Source organism: Rana temporaria, chromosome 4 (assembly GCF_905171775.1).
Source record: "Rana temporaria chromosome 4, aRanTem1.1, whole genome shotgun sequence".
In the NCBI taxonomy this organism is placed as follows: Eukaryota; Metazoa; Chordata; class Amphibia; order Anura; family Ranidae; genus Rana; species Rana temporaria.
The window spans coordinates 192,558,588-192,583,926 of NC_053492.1; positions in this window are offsets into that span (position 1 = coordinate 192,558,588).

Below are 25,339 nucleotides of genomic sequence, written 5' to 3' on the forward strand. Positions count from 1 at the left end.
AGATGTCTGGATAAATCAGGGGGGACCCTGTTGTATTCACCCAACTTTGTGTGCCAAATCGTCGGGGCATGTTGTATTCTCCACAATTTTGCTGAGAGAAGGGGCATGCACATTGAGCTACGCAATGACCTTACCCTCGAACCACGCAACCCCCCCCCCAAGAAACACTACCGGATCTTCTGAGGGAAGAGCAATCCGGAATGGTCTTGTGGAACGTCTGTTTGCACATTAAACACACCCTGATCTTGTCACAAGTATAATGCATGTATGCACACCACTGTAGTCCCTAGCACACACCCGACACATGCACCCCAAATTGGATTAGACCCAACAATACCCCATGGTATTAGGGAGCAGCAACGCTGCGTCAAGGCTCCAATTATGTTGCTGTCCATTCATACACCTTTCACATGGCAGAGGGTGACACCCCTTTTCCAGCAGGAGTGCCACCCCCCCCCCATTCACACACCAGTCACACTGTAGTATACACTCCCTGTAGGGACTACAAATAAATATAAAAGCTCATATCCTGAGCATATATAAAAAAAAAACTAAACTTATATTCTGAGCATATATATAAAAAAAATAAACTCATATTCTGAGCATATATATAAAAAAAAAATAAACTCATATTCTGAGCATATAATAATTGTAGAAATTAGATCATTTTTTTGATTTCTTCTTTGGGCCAAGGGTGCCCTGGCTCTGGCTCCTCAATCTCCGTGGTGCGGAGGAGGCATGGGGTGGGGATTGAGGGGGGGAGGAGCATCAACCCCTACTTCCAGACTCCTCGCAGGTGGTGGCTGCATGCCCTCCATGGCGTTGGCCAGGCGGGCGAGGATGGTGTTGGTCTGGGCCAACATCCGCATTTGGCGGGTGGTGGTATCCCGCTGATGACGGCGGGTAACTCTCCCCTCCTCCCGCACTGCAGCGGTGTTGGCCTGCACAGCAGCGGTGTTGGCCTCCACCGCAGCTGCCATTCTGCTTAATAAAGCGGGGGCGTTCTCCTGAGCCACCAAGCAGGTGACTATGGCCTTGGAGTTGCCACTTATTTCCGCCAGGCTCTGTGAGACATGTTTGTCCCGGTCTGCATGCAGGGTGAGGGCATGCTGCACAGAGGTGGAGGTGGATGCCATGCTGTCCGCCAGACGTCGAACATCTCCCACCATGGCCCCTATATGGCGGGTCTGCAGGGCCTGCTCCTCCAGCAGACCGTCACGGAGGCTGGAGGATATATGCCTGGTTTTTGACAGAGCCTTCCTGGGAGGAGAGGCTCGGGCATGGACAGAGGGAGAAGGGGAGGGGTCCACAATGGAGGGGCTTGCCCTGGAGGGGGATGACGTGCTGGGCGGGGGGTGGTGGGTTGCTCAGGGATGGTGGTATCCTCCTGGAGGGAGCCAGAGTCCTCCTGGATGAGGAAAAAGGAATCCTCCTCCAAAACAACTTCCTCCACCATACTTGGCCCCGGTAGGATCTCCTCCTGGACCAGCATTGCCATAATGTCCATGGGGCCTGACTGGACCCCTGGCTCAGGTATGGATGGCGTGGGTCGACCCGCAGCCGAAGACGGCCCAGCTTCATCATCATCATCACCACCTGTGGATGACACCAAAACGAAATATTTTGCTGGTGCAACACACTGCTCACATGTTCACTTCTACCTCCTCCCATGATGCACAGCAGATATGAAACAAAAATAAAAGTTCCATCTTCACTTCTACCCACAAATATGTTCACTTCTACCCCCTCCCATGATGCACAGCAGATATGAAACAAAAATAATAGTTCCATCTTCACTTCTACCCACAAATATGTTCACTTCTACCCCCTCCCATGATGCACAGCAGATATGAAACAAAAATAACTTACCAGTCCCCAAGTTCCCAACAGTGGAGTCGTACCCTGCAAGTCCCTCCACCTGCTCCTGCACAAAAGTTTGGGCAATAAGCTCCTCCTCATGATTTAGGCGGATCTTACATCGCGGTCCACCTCCCGTGCCACCGGTATGTTTTCGGATAAGAGCCAGTTTATCCCGGACCCTGCGCCTCATATCATTCAGTTTTTTTTGAATGTCATCCCAGGAACGATCTTCATTACCCAGGGCATTGATGTCCAGGGCTATGGCTTCAAAGATAGCCCTCCTTTGGGCAACGGTGGTGTTTGCCCGCTGGGCACCATATAGAAGTTCTTTATGTTGCTGGAGTGCAGCAATTAAGATGTCCATCTCCGCAGCCACGAAGTTTGCCTTTCTTTTTTTAGTTCCTTTGGGAGGTGCCATCTCTTCAAAATGGGCTGAATTTCCTTGCTCAGGGGGGGTTGGAAAAAGCAGGATGAAATTCAGCAAAGAACCTGCGCAAGTCTGCTCCTATTTATTTGCTCAGTGCAAGCAGCTGAGCAGGATTTGCCCTGAAAGTATGCTAGGCGCAGTTTGACGCATGCGCAGACGGCAGCGCTATAACTGCGCATGCGCGCGCCCGGCGCAAACCTCTGCTGAGCCGAAAAATCCTCATTTACATAGGGGCACACCCACTTTGACTTGCACGGCCTTGCGCCCTCAGCTTTGCCTTAAACAGGAGCAAATTAAATGAACATACGATTCCTGAATCAGGTGGCAATTTGGCAAAATTGCCCCAGCGCAGAGAAATTCAGCTGAGCAGCTCATGTGTAAGTAATGGGCAAATCTACCTGAATCTGGGCCACTGTGTTCAGTCATAGTCGAAGCATAGTGTTCATTTATAGCCGAAGCAAACTGTGTTTACTATGCTTTCAGTTTGTGAATGAACAGGAGTCTGTGTGTACAGCACTTTCTGTTTACTCAATGTGCAGTGCAGCTGAGGCTGTAGAGAAATGGACTGAGGAATATATACAGTATCTCACAAAAGTGAGTACACCCCTCACATTTTTGTAAATATTTTATTATATCTTTTTATGTGACAACACTGAAGAAATGACACTTTGCTACAATGTAAAGTAATGAGTGTACAGCTTGAATAACAGTGTAAATTTCTGTCTTCTCAAAATAACTCAACACACAGCCATTAATCTCTAAACCGCTGGCAACAAAACTAAGTACACCCCTAAGTGAAAATGTCCAAATTGGGCCCAAAGTATCAATATTTTGTGTGGCCACTATTTTCCAGCACTGCCTTAACCCTCTTGGGCATGGAGTTCACCAGAGCTTCACAGGTTGCAACTGGAGTCCTCTTCCACTCCTCCATGACGACATCACGGAGCTGGTGGATGTTAGAGACCTTGAACTCCTCCATCTTCCGTTTGAGGATGCCTCATATTTAGGTCTGGAGACATGCTTGCCCAGTCCATCACCTTTACCCTCAGCTTCTTTAACAAGGCAGGGGTTGTCTTGGAGGTGTGTTTGGGGTCATTATCATGTTGGAATACTGCCCTGCGGCCCAGTCTCCGAAGAGAGGGGATCATGCTCTGCTTCAGTATGTCACAGCACATGTTGGCATTCATGGTTCCCTCAATGAACTGTAGCTCCCCAGTTTTGTCAGCACTCATGCAGCCCCAGACCATAACACTCCCACCACCATGCTTGACTGTAGGCAAGACACACTTGTCTTTGTACTCCTCACCTGGTTGCCGCCACACATTCTTGACACCATCTGAACCAAATACGTTTATCTTGGTCTCATCAGACCACAGGACATGGCTCCAGTAATCCATGTCCTTAGTCTGCTTGTCTTCAGAAAACTGTTTGTGGGCTTTCTTGTGCATCATCTTTAGAAGAGGCTTCTTTCTGAGATGACAGCCATGCAAACCAATTTGATGCAGTGTGCGGCATATAATCTGAGCGCTGACAGGCTGACCACCCCACCCCTTCAACCTCTGCAGCAATGCTGGCAGCACTCGTATGTGGAACCTGTCCTGTTAAACATCCGTATGGTCTTGGCCACTGTGCTGCAGCTCAGTTTCAGGGTCTTGGCAATCTTATTATAGCCTATGCCATCTTTATGTAGAGCAGCAATTCTTTTTTTCATATCCTCAGAGAGTTCTTTGCCATGAGGTGCCATGTTGAACTTCCAGCGACCAGTATGAGAGAGTGAGAGCGATAACACCAAGTTTAACACACCTGTTCTCCATTCACACCTGAGACTCTGTTAACACTAACAAGTCACATGACACTGGGGAGGGAAAATGGCTAATTGGGTCCAATTTGGACATTTTCACTCAGCAGTGTACTCACTTTTGTTGTCAGAGGTTTAGATATTATTGGCTGTGTTGAGTTATTTTGAGGGGACAGCAAATTTACACACTCACTACTTCACATTGTAGCAAAGTGTAATTTTTTCAGTGTTGTCACATGAAAAGATATAATAAAATATTTACAAAAATGTGAGGGGTGTACTCACTTTTGTGAGATACTGTATCCTCAGTCCCTTTCACTCTCTAAAAATTGAGAACTTTTCACCAATGTTCCCCTCCCACAATGTTGTGAAAAAATATTTTAAAAATCATTTAAAATTAAAAATAAAAATACAAAAATGGGATTTAATCACTTACTGAGAATGCAGCTTATTTATTTTTTAATCCTTGCCTATGTCTCCGCTTAAGGTGAAGCCATTAACACTTTCTCTTGCAGAATCCTATGGATGCATACAGAGACTGCATGCTTGGACTAGAGTTGGAGTTCCCTACACTATGTGCATCAATAGAGACACACAGCCCCATCGCTTAATAAGGCAAGGCACTCCTCTGCTCCTCCCTCCTCACCCCCTTACTTTTCCAAGCTAACAGACTGGTTTGAGTACAGTATATACTGTCCACTCCTAATTCTTTCTTGTTAAGACCAGTAGTTCAGGGAAGCAAAACCGAGAGCAAGAGCCACCAGCAAAACAATCAGGATGATATTTAGAAATCAATTACAAATATGCCGGTCAAACCGCAGGCACTGGCAATAAATCTGCACAGTTGCAACTTCAGAAAAGTTTTGTTAAACAACCGAAAAGAGAGAGAAATGGGACTTTGTATGAGACATGCCACTGAATTGATACTTTGTTCATATTATTCATTGAATTGTTTATTAATTACAAATCACATCATAAAAAGTGTCAATCTGTGATACAGGACACAATTTACTATGATACACCTGTATGAGTATACAGTTATTATTATTATTACAGTTAAATCTGAGCGCCGCGTAACGCCCCATAATGCACTGCGTGGTCGCAGTGCATTTCTGTATGATGATTGGCCAAAGCATGCACCATGAACGGCATGCTTTGGCTAATCGCAGCACTCTCAGCTAAGAGAGACATAATTGGCCAAAAGCAGGGTGCCTTTGGCCCATCATGGCTCAGGGGGACTAAGTCCACGCCCCACACTATATAAGGCTGCCTGCACATCGGCCCTGTGTAGTGTGTTGGCATGGGCGGAGTGTGATTTAGATTGAGCAGGCAGGCTAACTGAATAGTTAGCTCAGCTGCAGTGTATTTCATATATATATATATATCTCCTTCCCACCGAGCGTACGCTTATATGCGGCCTCGGGTTTCGGGGGTTATACCGGGATGATGACCGCAGCTGCAGGCATCATCCCGGTATCATTTTGTAGAGCCGGCGATTGGCTTTCCATGGATAACAACCAATGCAGCTAAAAGCTGCTTGGTTGTTATCCCCGAGGAACGGGAGGGGACATCCCCCCTCCCGCCGCCTCCATCACTCTTACCGGGCCTCCCGTCCCACCGGGAGGGCCACCTGTCCCACCCACTTGGGGGCCATACAAACTACTGAGGACCATTTTGAGTAGTTGCAATGAAATTTCAGCAAAATGGACTAGCTTGCTGCATAATTGTTTCACTTTGATTTTCGGGGTGTCTTTGAATTCAGCCCTCTGTAGGAGGACAATTTTTGCCCGTTGAGATCTGATATGTTTTCAAAGTGTTCCTTTGATTAAATATTTTTTTTGAGCAGTGTATATACCGTCAGTCTCATATTCATATATATATATATATATATATATATATATATATATATATATATATATATATATATATATATATATATATACACACTGTCTGCATCCAGTTTAGCCTATATCTGACTGCAGACCATTCCTGGTGTACTTTTCTAATATACTTCAGGCAGGTCATTCAGTTACCTGCAGTTTATTTAAAATATATATATCCCAGACTTGACCCATGTTCCCTGTTTGGCTCACGTCCTGAATTTGTTGGTGTAGCGGTTCTTGAGCAGGTACCTGGGCTTACAGGATCTCCTGATGCAGGCCAGGAAAGTCTGTGGTCCTTTCTGCCGGTCATATAATGCCAGTGCTTGGCTGGCTGACATTCAAAAGTAATGCAACCTGCCCAAGAACACTAGGCGAACTAGGCAGCCGCCTAGGGCGCACTGCCGCCTGGGGGCGCAACCACAGCTGCTGGGTCCCCTTCAGAGGATCGGATCCCTTGACGGGCAGTGACTGGTGCGTGCGGAGTGTAGCGGGAGGCAGCTCCATCTGGCTAGCTGCAGAGTCGCTGGGCGGGGAGAATGTGCAGTCAGATCCCCCCTCCCCGAAGCCAGGGGCGACCATGCCGATGTCCAGCAGCAGCTGTGGGTGTCAGCTCCCTTCCCGCCCCGCCTCCCTCCCTTGGTGATGTGCAGCCATTGGAGGAGCAAGGCGGGAGGCATTGTGCACAGAGAGAGACAGCCGGGATGGCTCCACCCAGCCTAGTCCGGACTGGCCATAGGACACACACTGGGCCACTTGTCCTGGAGCTGGATGAGCCCAAAGCAAAGCTGCTCCTGCAGCCCGCCCTGCTTAACCAGCCTCTCTGCAGCCGGCAGGCGGGGATGAGGTCTTCCAGTCAGACCTTATCACTGATGTGTGACCCCCTCTCCTTTCCACCTGGCTCATCCCTGCACCTGCCTCATTCACCCACCTGCCTCTTTCCTGCACCTGCCTCATTCACCCACCTGCCTCATCCCTGCACCTGCCTCATTCACCCACCTGCCTCATCCCTGCACCTGCCTCATTCACCCACCTGGCTCATTCATCCAACTAGCTAATCCCTGCACCTGGCTCATTCACCCACCTGCCTCATTCATCCAACTAGCTCATCCCTGCACCTGGCTCATTCATCCACCTGACTCCATCCCCCCACCTGACTCCATCCATCCACCTGGATCACCCCCCACCTGGCTCATCCATCCACCTGGATCACCCCCCCCACCTGGCTCATCCATCCACCTGGCTGTACCCTACCTCCTGTCCACTTGACTCTATCCCCCCACCTGACACCATCCCCCCACCTGACTCCACCCATCCACCTGGCTCACCCCCCCACCTGTCTCACCCCCCCCCCCCACACCTGGCTCATCCATACACCTGGCTGTACCCCCCCTCCTGTCCACCTGGCTCCATCTCTCCACCAGGGGTTCTGGTTCTGGTGGGGGGGGGCGCAAGTAGCTGGTCTCACCTAGGGTGCAAAAATGAGGAGAAGGAGGCCGGCTGACCGATGCCTTCAGACAATTCTTCAGTCCTCAGCAACAAGGTCTGATCAGTTCCAGCAACTATCGCCAGCGTCTGAATTACAGGGTGCAGTAATATCTAGGGGGCAAGATCAGACTTGGAGACCTTGGAGAACATCCACTGGGTTACTGGGTCTTGAGGATGGACCACTGGCCAGAGCTTGCTCAATATGCATTTGAGCTACTGGCCTGTCCTGCATCCAGCGTTCTTTCTGAACTTACATTCAGTGCTGCTGGAGGCTTTGTAACCGATCACAGAGTGCGCCTGTCCACAGACTCTGCTGATCAGCTTACATTCATAAAAATTAATCAGTCTTGAATGAACAGCTACCAAGCACCTGATGCTGATTGATTTTTCTATGGATGTGGGATCCCTCGAAGACTGTCTATGCTGAGTGACTATCCTATTATGCTAAGTGACTATCCTATTCCTCCTCAATCTTCATGATGATAGCTTCTAAGAATATTTTTGGTTCGGGGCACCACCACCACTGCCTAAGGTCCAATTTTTCTGCCCCTGTTTAACAGGGTCGTGTAATTACAATTTTTGATCCAATATTTCACAGCGGGGCTCGTTCCTGCACTCAACAAGAGTATCCGTGAGGAAGAGTATCTGTGAGGGGTTGCAGTGTTGTGACACCACCACCACTGCCTAAGACCCAATTTTTCTGCCCCTGTTTAACCACTTAATACCCGCACGCCGTCATATGACGTCCAAAACGGGGACCTGTTATCCCGGGTGGACGTCATATGACGTCCTGGGCTTTGCGGGGGGATATCTCAATGATGCCTGCACCCAGAGGCATCATTGAGATATCATTTTTTTGCGGCGGCGATCCTGCGCACCGTAAGAACGATCATAGCGGCGGTTAAACACAGAGCTCCAAGTGCTGTCAGAGGAGAGGAGACCGATCTGTGTCTCTTGTACATAGAGACACAGCATCGGTCACCTCCCCCAGTCACCCCCTACACAGTTAGAACACACCCAGTCTACACAGTTAACCCCTTCCTCACCCCCTAGTGTTAACCCCTTCCCTGCCAGTCACATTTATACAGTAATTAGTGCATTTTTATAGCACTGATCGCTGTATAAATGTGAATGGTCCCAAATTTGTGTCGAAAGTGTCCGATACGTCCGTCGCAATATTGCAGTCCCAATAAAAATCACAGATCGCTGCCATTACTAGTAAAAAAAAAATAATGAAAAAAAATCATAATTCTGTTCCTAATTTTGTAGGCGCTATAACTTTTGCGCAAACCAGTCGCTTATTGCTTTTTTTTTTTTTTTTTTTACAAAAATACGTATCGGCCTTAACTGAGAAAAAAAAATGTTTTTTTTTTTTTAAAAATGGGAGATTTATTATAGCAACAAGTAAAAAAATATATATATATTTTTTAAATTGTCGTTCTTTTTTTGTTTATATTGCAAAAAATAAAAACCGCAGAGGTGATCAAATACCACCAAAATAAAGCTCTATTTGTGGGGAAAAAAGTACGTAAATTTTGTTTGGGAGCCACGTCGCACGACCGCGCAAATGTCAGTTAAAGCGACTCAGTGCCGGAAGCTGAAATTTCGCCTGGGAACGAAGGAGGTTTATGTGCCCAGTAAGCAAGTGGTTAAAGCCCGGTATTGAAGTGGCTAACAGGGGCACGTAATTAAAATGTTTGATCTAATATTTCACAGCAGGGCCCGTTCCTGTGCTCAACAAGAGTATCTGTGAGGCTTTACAGTGTTGTGCCACCACACCACCACCAACACCGCCTAAGGCCCAAGTTTTAAGCCCCTGTTTAACAGGAGCATGTAAATACAATTTTTGCTCTAATATTTCACAGCAGGGCCCATTCCTGCGCTCAACAAGAGTATCTGTGAGGCTTTACAGTGTTGTGCCACTGCCTAAGGCCCAATTTTTCTGCCACTGTTTAACAGAGGCATGTAATTACAATTTTTGCAAAATGAAGGAAAAACGTTCTGGACAGCCGCACTCCAAAAATAAATTGCTTTTATTGTAAAATAAAAAAAACACATAAAAAGCATGCCACAGCAGACGGGGTAAAAAGCTGACACGTTTCACACCAAACTTTAGTGCTTATTCATAGCATAGAATAAGCACTAAAGTTTGGTGTGAAACGCGTCAGCTTTTTACCCCGTCTGCTGTGGCATGCTTTTTGTGTGTTTTTTTAGATTTTACAATAAAAGCAATTTATTTTTGGAGTGCGGCTGTCCAGAACGTTTTTCCTTTATTTTGCATCATTCCATGCATTGCCAGCACCCTTGTCTTTGGATCAGGTGAGGAGACATTCTGACAAGTATCTTAGAGTGGTGATTCCTCTTTTTAATTACAATTTTTGCTCTAATATTTCACAGCAGAGCCCATTCCTGCGCTCAACAAGAGTATCTGTGAGGCTTTACAGCAGGGTTCTCAAACTGTTGGCCCTCCAGCTGTTGCAAAACTACAAGTACCATGAGGCTTTGCAAGGCTGACAGTTGCAAACATGACCCCAAAAGGCAGAGGCATGATAGGACTTGTAGTTTTGCAACAGCTGGAGGGCCACCAGTTTGAGACCTCTGCTTTACAGTGTTGTGCCACCACCACCACCGTACCACCGCCTAAGGCCCAATTTTTCTACCCTTGTTTAACAGGGACATGTAATTACAATTTTTCATCTAATATTTCACAGCAAGGCTTGTTCCTGCACTCAACAAGACAATCTGCGAGGGGTTACAGTGCTGTGGCACCACCATCACTGCCTAAGACCCAATTTTTCTGCCCCTGTTTAACAGGGGCATGTAATTACAATTTGTGATCTAATATTTCACAGAAGGGCCCATTCCTGCGCCCACCACAAGTAACTGTGAGGGCTTACAGTGTTGTGGCACCACCACCAAAGACCCAATTTTTCTGCCACTGTTTAACAGGGGCATGCAATTACAATTCTTGATATAATATTTCACAGCAGGGCCCGTTCCAGCACCCACCAAGAGTAACTGTGAGGGCTTACAGTGTTCTGGTACCATCAACGCCTAAGGCCCAAGTTTCCACAGAGTATATAGGGCAGGCCATTGTCATGGATATGCAATAAAGTCTGGCAGCTTACCTGATCTCCATGTGTTCATTAGAGGCCTGACCCTCCTTCTGACTGTCTTTTATCACCTTCCTCCCTGTATTGCTCCACCCTAGGCCATCCCAGGAAGCCTATATTAACCACTGCACTGCTAGTCTGCTTTGCTGTTCAACCGTGTTGTTAGCTTTAGTTCCTGTCTGAAGTGTGCTACGATTATCTTCCTGTGTACCGTTTTTGGCTCGTCTCTGACTTTTCCTGTTTGCCTGTGATCCTGACCTTTTGCCTGTCCCTTGGTTACCCTTGTCTGCCTGTTGCCCTGACCTCGGCTTACCCATCACTACCGCTTGTCCTGCTTGCTGCCTTCTCTCTCTCCCTGCTGACCGTGACCTAGGGGATCCCAGGGGTTGCGACCTGGATCCAGCTGCGGCGAAGGCCATCCTCACCACTAGAGGCTCTGGTGAACACAAAGCTGGGTCTTAGATTCCACGCTCTGGGCAATTTTGGGTTCACGCTTCCTTTCTAATCGCAGCAGTCGGCCATAGGGTTCACTACCCTGTGGAGCATCCCTGACCCCAATGGGGTGCACTTGTCACCTGGCCACAGGTGACCTGACAGTTTGAACAGCCATGAATCCGGCCGACGTGTCGCTCCCCGCAGACAATCCATTACAGGGCATTGTTTGCAGACTCAAAACGCATGAAGCTAATCAGGCTCAGGTGATGCCTTTCCTTCAGGATCTGGCTTCCCGCTTTGATCAGCTTCAGACCTCGTTGGGAACCCCGAATCCGCAAACCCCAAGTACAACCAGCGGCTGCGCCTGTTGCACCAGTCGCAGAGCCGCATTCACTGAAACTACCACCTCCAATCCGTTTTTCTGGAGACTCTAAGTCCTGCAGGGGTTTCCTTAGCCAATGCACTATTCATTTTGAGCTCCTGCCCCAACACTTTCTGTCTGATTGGGCTAAGATAGCCTATATCATTTCCCTCCTCTCCGGTGAAGCCTTAGCCTGGGCTGCCCCTCTGTGGGAATCGAATGATCCAGTGGCTTCTAGCCTGTCTGTTTTTTTTAAACTTTTTCAAAATATCTTTGAAGAACCGGCTTGTGTCTCTTCAGCGGCCAGCGCCCTTTTAAGTCTCCTCCAAGAATCCCGTTCAGTGGGACAATATGCTCTTCAGTTCCGTATCCTCTCAGCTGAATTGAGCTGGAACAATGAGGCCTTAGTCGCAACCTTTTTGTATGGCCTTTCTGATAGAGTGAAGGATGAATTAGCCGGAAGAACCATCCCCACTGATCTGGACGGAGTGATCTCCTTGTGTAACCAGATCGATATTTGCTTTCAGGAAAGGACCCTAGAAAAGCGACGCCAGAATTCCTTGGTCCTTAGTCAGCCTGAGCTCCCCTCTCTTCGACCCGTGGAGCATCTCCTGCCAACTGAGGAACCCATGCAGCTGGGTCGGACCAGGCTATCTCCCGAGGAACGTGCTAAGCGCAGAACTCTGGGCCTGTGTCTCTACTGTGGGGGCAAAGGTCATTTTCGTGACACTTGCTCTCTTAGCCCGGAGAAATGCTTGGGTTCAATGCATCTGGAAGGTGGAGTATTGGACCCAGAAATATCACCTTCACCTTCTCGTCTTCTTCTTTCTGTGTCCCTTCATCTCGGTGCTTCTTCTCGTTCGGTCTCGGCATATCTAGATTCCGGAGCCGCTGGCAACTTCATGGACTGGGAAATCGCTTCACCCATGAGACTTACCCTCTTGCCCCTCACCACGCCATTGGTGGTCTTGGTGATTGATGGCACTGTTCTCCCAGGGGGCCCCATTCGCTTCCAGACACTTCCTGTTAAGATGTCAGTAGGGACACTTCACCAGGAGTGGATATCCTTCCTTATCCTACCTAAGGCCTTAGCTCCTATTGTTTTGTGTCTTCCTTGGTTAAGGCTCCATTCTCCACACATTGACTGGATTGCCGGACAGATCCTGGCTTGGGGTCCCTCCTGTTCCATGTCCTGCCTACCCAAGGTTGCTCCAAAAGAGAAACTTCCTGTTGCCACCATTCCAGTATCTTTTGCTCTTCCTACCGCATGTAGTGGTGTCCGGGATGTGTCCTGCAATAGTCAGACTGACTATCAGTCAGTGATTTCTATAAATATAGGATGCCCTTTAAACAGAGAACCATCTCTCAAAGAAAGGTCTATAACTTATAATACGGCCCAGTAGTGACGCCCAGCAGTGACGCCCAGCCTATGTTCAAGGGGAAAGGGATGATGATCTCCTCTGGGTCCGTAAAGTTTTCTCAATGGCCTGCAATGAATGCAGAAGAAGATCCAGCATATGCTGGGTGTGTAAAAACAGCCATAAAATGATACAAACCACATGGCTCTTCTGCAGCCGAAGTAGACATCTAACAAGTGAAATTCAGTTAGAAATATAAAAATGGCATTTTGATGGATAGTTCAATGGCTATAAACATATTATACGTGTACCCTAAGACAGGTTGTCACTGTAAGTATACCATATATGAAATGCTTCGAAATCACTTAAATGCTTTTTAAGTCTACAATTCAGTTTGAGCCCCTGGCAATAAATTTCTTTGCAGATTTGGAAAAAAGCTTGAAGTCCTTGGGATTTATTACTATATTTTTTCTTCTTGCATAGAGGTTAACCTTTTGTTTGCTTACTTTGAGATACCCTATAAATTAAAGGGGTCAATTAAAAAAAAACTGTTGGTCCAAATCTGTTGGCTTGAATGGCCTATTAAAATGAAAATATGTCTATAATAAGTGGCTTTTTTATTCCATCACACTTCCGTTTATGAAATGTCTTGACCCCTGAATGTCACTGATAGTCTTTTTAAATATGTTTTATTGTATTAGTTAATATTGCATTAGTTAACCATTCCCATTACTAGAGAAATATATGTCAACGCATTCTGTCAATAATCAATATTTGTGGGCCATAAATACACAAACAGGGGCTCAGTGCTAGATAACAACTTGATTTATTTCACATCACTGCTTTGTTTCCCACTGTTCTGCAGTATCCATAAAAAGTTCACTGATACATAAAATTATTATTGATGAAAAATATTTCTGCTACATGTTCAGACAAGGGGATATATGCATAAAAAAATAAAGGTCTGGGACTTTAAATGAGGCAATTAATAACACAATTGTAAAAAGTAATTGAAACGTTTATTAACATGGGCAATGAAGACCCATAACAACAAGTAGGTACATAGAGGATAAAATCCTAAAAGTGCAGAACACAGCAAATTAGATAAAGTATAAACACATATAAAATAGGACCATATAGAACAGTATATACCATGACAAAAACTACTGATGCAATATAGGTAGATATAGTAGAGTAACCATAGTGGATGGAATTAAATATGGTAGTGCCATGTATAGTGTGGAGGCTGCATCCTGTAAAGTTCAGCGCATTTTGTCGATAAATCCTACTCATCAGGAGCTAATGCTGCATAGTCTATAAAAAAAAAAAAATATATATATATATATATATATATATATATATATATATATATATATATTGTAAGGGGTTAGATCGGTAGGGGGGGTGTGTGACCCCCTGGATGGGTTCACTACACACTGAACGATACAGAGAAACAGCCGAAGACGGTTGGAAACAAAGAATTTGGTTTATTCTTCCATCTTGCTGGAAACAAGTTCAAGCATCCAAACAGCATAAACAAAATCAAACATAAAATAAACCCTGGCCACTTGGGGCGTCTACCTTCACCACACAGGAACTTATCTATGGAGTCTGGCACAGCCTACTGCTGAGCAGACACTGCTGGTCATACAGCAGAAAAACAAATAGTCCTTTTGATTTTTATCACACAGAAAAATCAACAGCACCTCACCTCTTCAGAAGTATCTCTGTTCACTGCTCTCCTTCACTCAAAAAGCCTCAGGATGCAGTAATGAGTAGTAATCCTCTGGATTACTTATAGAGGACTTAATTGCCTCATTCTGAACAGCTGAAGTTTTCCAACGCCCTTAAATCTTTCTGGCTGCTTCTGCAGCCGACACCTGATAATAATTGGTATATTGTCTAAACAAGGCAGAAATGTATCTCCTGTCTGTGACAACTCCCACAGATTTACCTGACTTCCTGTCACATACCCCCCTCCCCCTCTTGTTTCAACCCTAGGGTTGGGACACAGGTTGCCAGGCAGGCATGCACTCGGGACAACCCATCTGCATTCCCCATTTTAGCACCGGGGCGATGCGTTACCACAAAACTAAATTCCTGGAGAGCCAGGAACCACCTTTTTATTCTCCTATTGATCTCTTTGTTCTGTGCCATCCACTTCAATGGGGCATGATCCGTCACCAGTTCAAACTGTCTACCCACGAGGTAGTACCGGAGAGAATCCAAAGCCCATTTCACCGCCAAACACTCTTTCTCAATGGTGGCATAATTCTCCTCATGGGCCTTCAACTTTCAGCTGAGGTACATAACGGGGTGTTCCTCCCCCTTGATAATCTGGGACAGTACAGCTCCTAACTCCACATTTGACGCATCTGTCTGAACCACGAAGTCCCATGAAAAATCAGGCGAATTTAAAACTGGCTGATTACATAAAGCCTGTTTTAAAGCCTGAAAAGCTGTTTCTGCTTCGGGAGTCCATTTGGTCATGACAGACTCCTTCCCTTTGGTCAAATTGGTCAGGGGAGTAGCCTGTGAGGCATAATGGGGGATAAAGCGGCGATAATACCCTGCGATCCCCAAAAATGCACAAACCTGTTTCTTGTTGGTGGGATGTGGCCAATCCTGAATAGCCTCAACTTTGTTTATTTGGGGCTTGATTAGACCGCTTCCAATGGTATACCCCAGATACTTCGCCTCTTCTAGCCCAAAGGTACATTTTTTTGGATTGGCTGTAAACCCGGCTTTCCAGATGGAATCCAACACAGCCTGAACTTTTGGCAAGTGTGATTCCCAATTCTCACTGTGGATGACAACGTCATCGAGGTATGCAGCAGCATAGGCTCGATGAGGCCGAAGGGTCTTATCCATGGTGCGTTGAAATGTGGCGGGAGCATTCTGTAACCCAAAAGGCATCCTCCGATATTGGAAAGATCCGTCTGGAGTTACAAATGCTGTTTTTTCCCTGGCCGACTCCGAGAGAGGAATTTGCCAATAACCCTTGGTCAGGTCTAACGTCGTCATGTACCGGGCAGTGCCTAGGCGATCAATTAGTTCATCTATGCGGGGCATGGGATAGGTGTCAAACTTAGTGATTTTATTCAGGCGGCCGAAAGTCATTACAAAACCGCCAACTTCCATCTGGTTTGGGCACTAAGACAATGGGACTGGACCAATCACTATTTGACTCTTCTATCACCCCCAGCTCAAGCATTTTTTTTACTTCCTGGCGAATTGCCTCTCGCCGGGCTTCTGGAATTCTATAAGGCTTCAACTTGACCTTATCCCCTGGTGTGGTGATAATGTCATGTTCAACTCCGGAGACCCAACCTGGCAGGTCTGAAAACTTCTCTTTATTACAGAGCACAAATTCTTTATTCCCAACTTCAGTGACAGCCAGGTTAAATGGAGAAGAAAATCGGGTAGTCTTAGCGACCAAGGACTCTCTATCCTTCCATGGTTTCAGCAAGTTCACGTGATAGAGCTGCTCAGGTTTTCGTCTTCCCGGTTGGCTAATTTTATAATTCACCACCCCCATTTTCTCCAACACTTCATAGGGACCCTGCCATTTGGCTAGCAATTTACTTTCGACAGTGGGGACCAACACCAACACCCTACACCCGGGCCCCACGATTGTAAATCCTTTGTTGAGCCAATTGGGCTTGGCCTAAATGTTCTTTCACAATCGGCATCACTTGGGCAATTCTATCTTGCATTTGGGCCACATGTTCAATCACACTTCGATGAGGGGAACTCTCACTCTCCCATGTTTCCCTGTCAATGTCCAGTAGGCCCGGGGTGCCTCCCATACAGTAGCTCAAACGGAGAGAACCCTGTGGACGATTGGGGAACCTCTCTTATGGCAAACATCAGATAAGGGAGCAGATAATCCCAATTCTTTCCGTCTTTATCCACCACCTTCCTCAACATTTGTTTTAAGGTTTTATTAAACCTTTCCACTAACCCGTCTGTTTGAGGGTGATATACTGATGTACGTAATTGGATCACTTTCAGGAGTTTACAAAGTTCTTTGGTCACCCTAGACATAAACGGGGTGCCCTGGTCAGTTAGGACTTCCTTAGGAAGACCCACGTGGATGAAAACCTGAAATAACTCTTTGGCAATGGTTTTAGCAGAGGTGTTTCGGAGAGGAATCGCTTCTGGGTAATGGGTGGCATAGTCCATTATTACCAAGATATGCTGGTGCCCTCTAGTGGACTTCAGTAAGGGGCCAACCAAGTCCATGGCAATCCTCTCAAAAGTGACCTCGATAATGGGCAGGGGTACCAACGGACTGCGGAAATGTGGCATGGGTGCAGTAATCTGACACACTGGACAGGAAGAGCAGTACAATTCCACTTCCTTAGTGATCCCAGGCCAATAAAACCTCTGGATGATCCTCTCCCGGGTTTATTCTGCTCCCAAATGTCCCCCAAGCATGGGCCAGTTCCAAAACCATCTTGCGGTACGTTTTAGGCACTACCAGTTGCTCAATGGTGTCCCCAGAATTTTGGGAAATCCCTTCCTACAATGGCGTCATGTGGCAGTTTGGGAACTAAACCCACCTGGTGACACAAGTTCCCGAGGGAGGTTTCAAAGGAAACCGTAGTCACTGGATATTCTCGAGTGTCTCCATGTACACAAACTACAGCTATTTTCCTAGGATGTAAGGTTTTTCCCACCACTAAATCACTTTTCACTAAGGTGACCAGGCTACCTGAATCCAACAATACTACAACATCTTTACCATCTAAGCACATTCTATATAAAGGTTTCTCATTTCCCGTTACTGCAGTGCATGTGGTTGCAAAAAGGGACTGTCGTCTCTCTGTCAGAAAGTCACACTGCATGGGTTCATCACCCGCTGGGCAAACCGCTGCTACATGTCCCTCTTCCCGGCAACGGTAACAAATCAACCTTCTGGTCCTCTCCTGTGGGATGGGTCTTCCAGGCCGCTCTCGCCAAACATTAGCAGTAGTCCCAATAATTCCTCTAGTTGCTCCTTGGTCCCTCTCTCCACCCCCATCCCTTGATGCAGTCTTACCTATAGGTGGGGAGGGTCTGGTCTTGGGGTGAAAAGTCTGTGCGTCTCTGGTGGAAGAGGACAAATTCTCTGTTTTTAGGTACCTTTCGACCAGGTCTACAAGTTTGTCTGCGGTTTCCGGACCACCATGGTTCACCCATTTCTGCAGGGTGTTAGGAAGAGACCTAAGAAATTTGTCCATGACTACTCGCTCCAAAATTTTTGGTCCGGACAGAGTTTCTGGCTGCAACCATTTCTTGGCCAAATGGATGAGGTCATACATCTGCGACCGAGGTGGCTTCCTCAGCTGATAACTCCAATTGTGGACCCGCTGAGCACGGACATCCAGGGTTACACCAAAACGTGCCAATATTTCCTCTTTTAACCGATCATAGTTTTTTGCGTCTAACAGCTCCAAATCCAAATATGCCTTTTGGGCTTCTCCAGATAATAGGGGGGCCACTAGTCCAGCCCACTGTTCTTTAGGCCAACTCTCTCTTTCCGCTGCTCTCTCAAACGTGGTCAGAAACATCTCAGGGTCCTCATCTGCAGTCATCTTTGGCAATAAGTGTCTTACCAGAAAAGTCGGTATGTTACTGGCCTGACTCCCAGCCTCGGTCTGCTGTCTCTGAAGCTGTTTCACAATGGCCTCCATTTGCTGCTGGTGTCTCTGTTCCAAGCCTGCAATGCTCTCTTGGTGAGCCTGTTGTTCAGCTGCATGAGCCTGTTGTTGAGCTGCAATGCTCCACTGCAAACCTGCATTCGTCTGCTGTTGATTTGCATTTGCTATAGCCAGTTGTTTCAGTATCTCCTCCATTTTGGGTTTACTTTAACTGCCCGTGGCACTCCACCATGTGTAAGGGGTTAGCTCGGTAGCGGGGGTGTGTGACCCCCTGGATGGGTTCACTACACACTGAAAAATACAGAGAAACAGCCGAAGACGGTTGAAAACAAAGAATTTGGTTTATTCTTCCATCTTGCTGGAAACAAGTGCAAGCATCCAAACAGCATAAACAAAATCAAACATAAAATAAACCCTGGCCACTTGGGGCGTCTACCTTCACCACACAGGAACCTATCTATGGAGTCTGGCACAGCCTACTGCTGAGCAGACACTGCTGGTCATACAGCAGAAAAACAAATAGTCTTTTTGATTTTTATCACACAGAAAAATCAACAGCACCTCACCTATTCAGAAGTATATCTGTTCACTGCTCTCCGTCACTCAAAAAGCCTCAGGATGCAGCAATCAGTAGTAATCCTCTGGATTACTTATAGAGGCCTTAATTGCCTCATTCTGAACAGCTGAAGTTTTCCAACGCCCTTAAATCTTTCTGGCTACTTCTGCAGCCGACACCTGATAATAATTGGTATATTGTCTAAACAAGGCAGAAATGTATCTCCCGTCTGTGACAACCCCCACAGATTTACCTGACTTCCTGTCACAATATATAGAAAAGTAAAAAAGCTATCTGTAATGGTCTAGATGAAAAAACATATTGTAAAAAAATATAAGAAAATTAATAGTCTAATTAAAAAGACTTACATTCCATTTGAGATTCAACCTGAGCGTTACTGGTGTTGGGGGGGGGGGGGGGGGGGTCACCATATGTGCAGCTCCCGGAAGCTGAGGTATTGGGATCTACACGAGCCTCCGTACCATATTTACTACACTCTATTATGTCCAATCACTTTACTCTCTGGGTTTCCATGTACCCTCATTGGATATTGGTTTGCTTACACCTCTTATAGATGTGTCACCTGATTGGCGACATATAATAATAATTTTTCTTCTCACTTCACAGACCTCGTTGTAGTCAATTATTGGCACAATTTTTACTATATCACAATGCCCTTAACTGTTTGTTGGGGATGCTCGTGTGTGGGGCCTGGTGTTCCTGCAGATACCAATACCTTAGCTCCCAGGAGATGCACATATGCAGCCTAAGCAGCATCCAGGCAAGATTTACAGGATGCAGCCTCCACCCTTTACATGGCACTACCATATTTTTTTTCCATCCACTATGGTTAGCCTACTATACCTACCTATATTGCATATGTGGTTTCTGACATGGTATATACTGTACTGTTCTATATAGTCCTATTTTATATGTATTTATACTTTATCTTGCTAAATTGCTGTGATCTGCATGTTCAGGATTTCATCCTCTATGTACCTACTTGTTGATATGGGTCTTCATTGCCCATGTTAATAAACGTGTCAATTACTTTTTACAATTGTTATTAACTGCCTCATTTAAAGTCCCAAACCTTTTATGTTCTATCAAGATTAGGGATAGGGTGCATCTCCCCTTTGTGCACCTCATTTAAAGTCCCAATGTATTGGTTATACATTTCCCCCTTTCTTGTATCAGGAGATAAATGCATGTTAGATGAAAACAAGGGCACAAAATTACGTAGATCGGCGCATCTTTATGCCGGCGTAGCGCATCTCATATGCGTTACACCGTCGTAACTTAGAGAGGCAAGCTCCGTATTCTCAAAGCAAATGCGTGCAATTTTGCGCCGGCGTAACGTAAAATCGTTGGCGTAATTCAAAGTAGGAAGGAAGTGGGCGTGATCCATTTAAATGAACCGTGACCCCATGCAAATGAAGGGCCGAAAGAACGGCGCATGCGCCGTGACGTGATCGTATGTCCCGCGCCCCTCTGCGCATGCTCACAACTACGCCCGGCGTAAATCCTGAGATACGCCGGCCCACCGTTTACGCCCAGGGCATAAATACGCCCAGACATGCGCCCGTCGAGTGCAAAAGTACACCCGTCTGATTGTTAGTGGTGTAGGTACTTTTGCTCTCTTCCTGTTGACCATGTCTGCTCGGCGTAGTGGGAATAGGAAGAATAACTTCTCCCCAGAGGAGAGGGCCATCATAATAGCGGCCATGGAGAGATATGACGCTCGCCTCCATGGGGCACAGAGCAAGGATACCAGCAAGGGCAAGAGGGATGAGATCCTGATGCGGATCACCACCCAGGTAAATGCCCTAGGCAATGAGGTAAGGAGGCCCCAGGACATATAAAAAAAAATGAATGACATGAGCAGGAGGGTCAAGGAAAAGCTGGCCAATATGAGAAGGCATGCCAGGGGCACTGGTGGTGGACCAGCCTCTAGTATTCGGCTAACTTCTGAGGAGCAGGTGGTTGCCCGCTGCATTGAGAGGGAGCAAGTGGAGGGGGTTGAGGGCTATGACTCAGTTGAGCCGCCCTTGAGGACAGTTAAGTGTGTTTTTTCTCCTATCTGGTGTGTAGCATGTGAGGGGGTGGAAGGGAACATGTGATAAGTGTGTGGGTCCACCAACAAGTGAATGTTTTGTGTCATCCGCAGATGTCCAGGAGGGATCTGGGCCATCTGGTGCCTTTGCCCGTCCCATACCTTCATCCCCTGATCATCATGTCCCTGACCCCCTGGGAAACCAAGAGGCATTGGTGGAGGGGAGTGGTGCCCAGACCTCCACTGAAGAGGTGATTGAGGAAGATGCGAAACATCTGGGTGAGGAGATGTCCCTGTATCTTGAAGAGTTCTCCCTCTCAGCTGGTCCATCCCGGACATCAAGCCTCATATCATCCAGACCCTCTGGATCCATCCCCAACCCACCCACTCCCTCAAGTCCCTCCCCCCTGGCCCCAGGAAGGCAACCAGGAAGACCAGGGGGGTTCCTGACTTCCTGCCTGAGAATCTTACCAGTGCCCAGGACTCTCAGACACGCCATATGGGTGAGATGGCTGAGGAGATGAGGCGAGTGGCCGACAGCCTGGCCTCCACGGGCCACATCAATGACGGCCTGCAAGATGTGGCTGGCAACACTGCAGCTGTGATCACCTGCCTGGGTGAACTGCAGGCCACAACGGCTACCCTCGTGGCAGAGGTGCGGTCCCTGACTGAGGCCGTCCAGGGCCACACAGCTGCCATTGAGGCGGAGGGGAGACAGTCGCGGCAGGTGCAGTCAGAGACTAACACCATCCTTACCCGCATTGCCGTGGCTTTAGAGGCCAGCAAAGGAGTGTCACCCTCGGTCATTGGGGAGAAGTTATACCCACGACCCGTGTGAATGTGGTATGAATGGTCAGCAACATAATTGGAGCCTTGGCGTGGCGTTGCTGCTCCCAAGTCCTGCATGTTGGACTTGGGCTAATCCAATGTGATGTGGATGTGGGGTGTGTGAGCTAGGGACCACAGTGGTGTGCATGCGTGAATTGTCCTTGTGCCATGATGAATGTGTGTGTTTAATGTGCAAAGATACGTTCCATGAGACAACTCCTGACTGCTGTTCCCTCAGCAGATGGGGTTGCCTCGGGCAGGGGGGAAATGTCTGGTTCGGGGGTCAGGTCATCACGTATGTCAATCTCCAGGCCCTTTCTCTCGGCAAAGTTGTGCAGAATGCAACATGCACCGATGATCTGGCACACAAAGTTTGGGGAATACAACAGGGTCCCCCCGGACTTATCCAGGCATCGGAAACGGGACTTCAGGATGCCAAATGTGCGTTCCACCACTGCACAGGTACGTATGTGTGCAGCATTGTAGTTTTGCTCTCCTGTGGTTTGGGGTTCCCGGAATGGAGTCATGAGATGGGGTCCAAGTGCATATGCAGAGTCACCTGGAAGGGAAAAGACAGGAGGATGTTAGTCGTGCATGTGCCCCTCGTGATGTCTGCATCATGGGGTTGGACAGTCATGCCTGACTCCCATGTCACTCACCAACCAGCAAGCTGTCCCCATACATGTTCTGTTCGAATTCTGTTGGGATGGTGCTTTGACGGTATATGTAGCTGTTGTGGCCGGCCCCTGGGTGTTTGGCACGGATGTGCCATATGAGGCCTTGGGCATCGACTATCACCTGTACGTTGATGGGATGCCAGTGCTTACGATTACTGTATATGTGCTCTGTGGCACAGGGGGGCCGTAGTGCCACATGTGTGCAATCAATGGCCCCCACGGTCTGTGGGAATCCTGCAATTCTGACAAAATACGTCATTGCCTTATGCCGCAGGTGCTCCTGGGTGGGTCTGATGATGTGGTGGGACATGCATCTGAGGATTGCGGGGACAACCTGGTGCACACATCTGCTCATGCTGGTTTGTGACATCCCAGCCACAACTCCACTTGTACGCTGAAAAGATCCACTGGCGAGGAAATGCAGTGTTGCCAGTACCTTGACCAGTGGCATGTGAGCGTTGTGTCTTGCTGGTGATGTCATCATGCAGGGTTGTGGCTATTTCCTGGATGGCATCAGTGTTGAATCTGAAGATGCGATACACCTCCGAATCCCCCATGCCAAAGACGTTCATGCGCGTTCGGTATATCCTCTCCCGTGCCCTCCTCCTTCTACGCGTCTGGGCACACACTAGTAGTGCTATGACCATGCATGCCCCTGGCATGTTGGCATACAGATGTGTTGTCCTGCAAGTGTGGTTGCTCAGCTCGTCCGTAACGGTGCTGCTGAAGCTGCTCTCCAGCTGACCTGCACACGTCTGGTGCAAAGTTACCCCTGCTTTATGAGGGGTAAGTTTAGGCCAGACGTACAGCTTACGCACACCGCGCGTAGCCTGCGTCGAGCGTACGTACGTTCGGGAATCGGCGTATCTTCCTCATTTGCATATTTGAATAGGAAATCAATGGGAGCGCAAGATGTGCCCAGCGTAAATATGCGCCCACGCTACGCCGGCGTAGAAAAGTTACGCCGGTCGGAAGAAGCCTATTTTCAGGCGTATCTGGTTCTGTGGGTACGGCGCATAGATACGCCGGCGTATATATACACTTACGCCACGCATTTCGAGATACACCGGTGTAACTTCTTTGAGAATCTGGGCCAAGATCATTTATATTATGTCAACCATCTTCCAATGGTAATTGACTGAATAGTTTCATATCTAGGGATTGAATGCGACACTGCAAGATGTAAGATACGAAGAACTATAATAACTAAAGTGAGGCTGTATAATTTAAAATAGTTTTCAGTATGTACCGGTATATAGAATGCATTTCAATGATAACTCCTAGGCATGGAATTAGAAAATCTGGAAGTCATGCATGCAGCTGAAGCATGTCCTGTGCTTATAATTGGTTTAGCTGTGAATTAGCAGTCATATTGATTTGTACATGCAGTACCAAAAGTGTTGCATCCCTCAGGCACCTAGAGTTTATTTTGCTGACACACATCACACCCATCCTCATGCTTTTTATTAGAGCTTTTGCTTGATTTGTAAAATGTATTGATTTAACCCTTTCATGATCAGGGGTCACTAATACTTTGATGCCCAGTCGAAATTTTGTGGCGTCAGCATGAGTTGGTTAACTTGACAGTAAGTCTAAAACTAATTTGTATAAATAAATAATGATTTACATTTTTTGAAAGGACCTTAAGAGTCGGTTCACACAGCAGCGGCACGACTTCGGGGGCGACTCTGCAAGTCGTCCTGAGGACGACTTCAGAGGCGATTTGCAAAACGACTTCTGTATAGAAGTCAATGCAGGTCGCCCTCGAAGTCGTACAGGAACCTTTTTCTAAGTCGGAGCGACTTGCGTCGCTCCTATTAAAACGGTTCCATTGCGTTCCATTGCATTGAATGGGACGCGACACGTCAGGCGGCTGAGCCGTCTGTCGTGTCGCCCCAGTGTGAACCGGGTCTAAGAATGTTATGTGCTACATTGTCTTAATTAAAACAAGCATTGCTCTGGTTTAATCGTAGGCTAACAAATGTTAAAAAATATGGACATAGTTTTATAAACTATCTTTTTTGAATAACTATGCGGAGCGGCGGCAGATTGTAAAATAGTAAGTGACCGGATTTATATTATCAAAACGCATGATGAAAGGACATACATTTAACCACTTCCCGACGGCCGTACGACTATATACGGCCGCCGGGTGGCTCTACTTCTCTGGGAGGCCGTGTTTTTACGGCCGCCCCTTTTCGCGTTCCCCGCGCGCGCTCCCGAGCGCGCAGCGGGGAACTGCTGTGCTGGCCGTGTCCCTTGGACACAGCCAGTCACAGATCGCCGTGAACGGCCAATCGGAGCGGCCGTTTCCTAGGCGATCTGTGCAGCCAATGAGAGATGATCTCATATGTTTACATATGAGATCATCTCTCATTCCCGGCTCTCGCAGACAGCGGTGCTGTCAGGGGAGAGAGGAGACGGATCTGTGTCTCTTGTACATAGGGACACAGATCGGTCACCCCCCCAGTCACCCCCCTTCCCCCACAGTTAGAACACTAATTAGGATACACATTTAACCCCTTCCTCACCCCCTAGTGTTAACCCCTTCCCTGCCAGTCACATTTATACAGTAATTAGTGCTTATTTATAGCACTGATTGCAGTATAAATGTGAATGGCGCCAAAAATGTGTCAAAAGTGTCCGATGTGTCCGCCATAACGTCGCAGTCCCAATAAAAATCGCAGATCGCCGCCATTTCTAGTAAAAAAAATTTTTTATACAGTAATTAGTGCATATTTATAGCACTGATTGCAGTATAAATGTGAATGGCGCCAAAAACGTGTCAAAAGTGTCCGATGTGTCCGCCATAACGTCGCAGTCCCAATAAAAATCGCAGATCGCCGCCATTTCTAGTAAA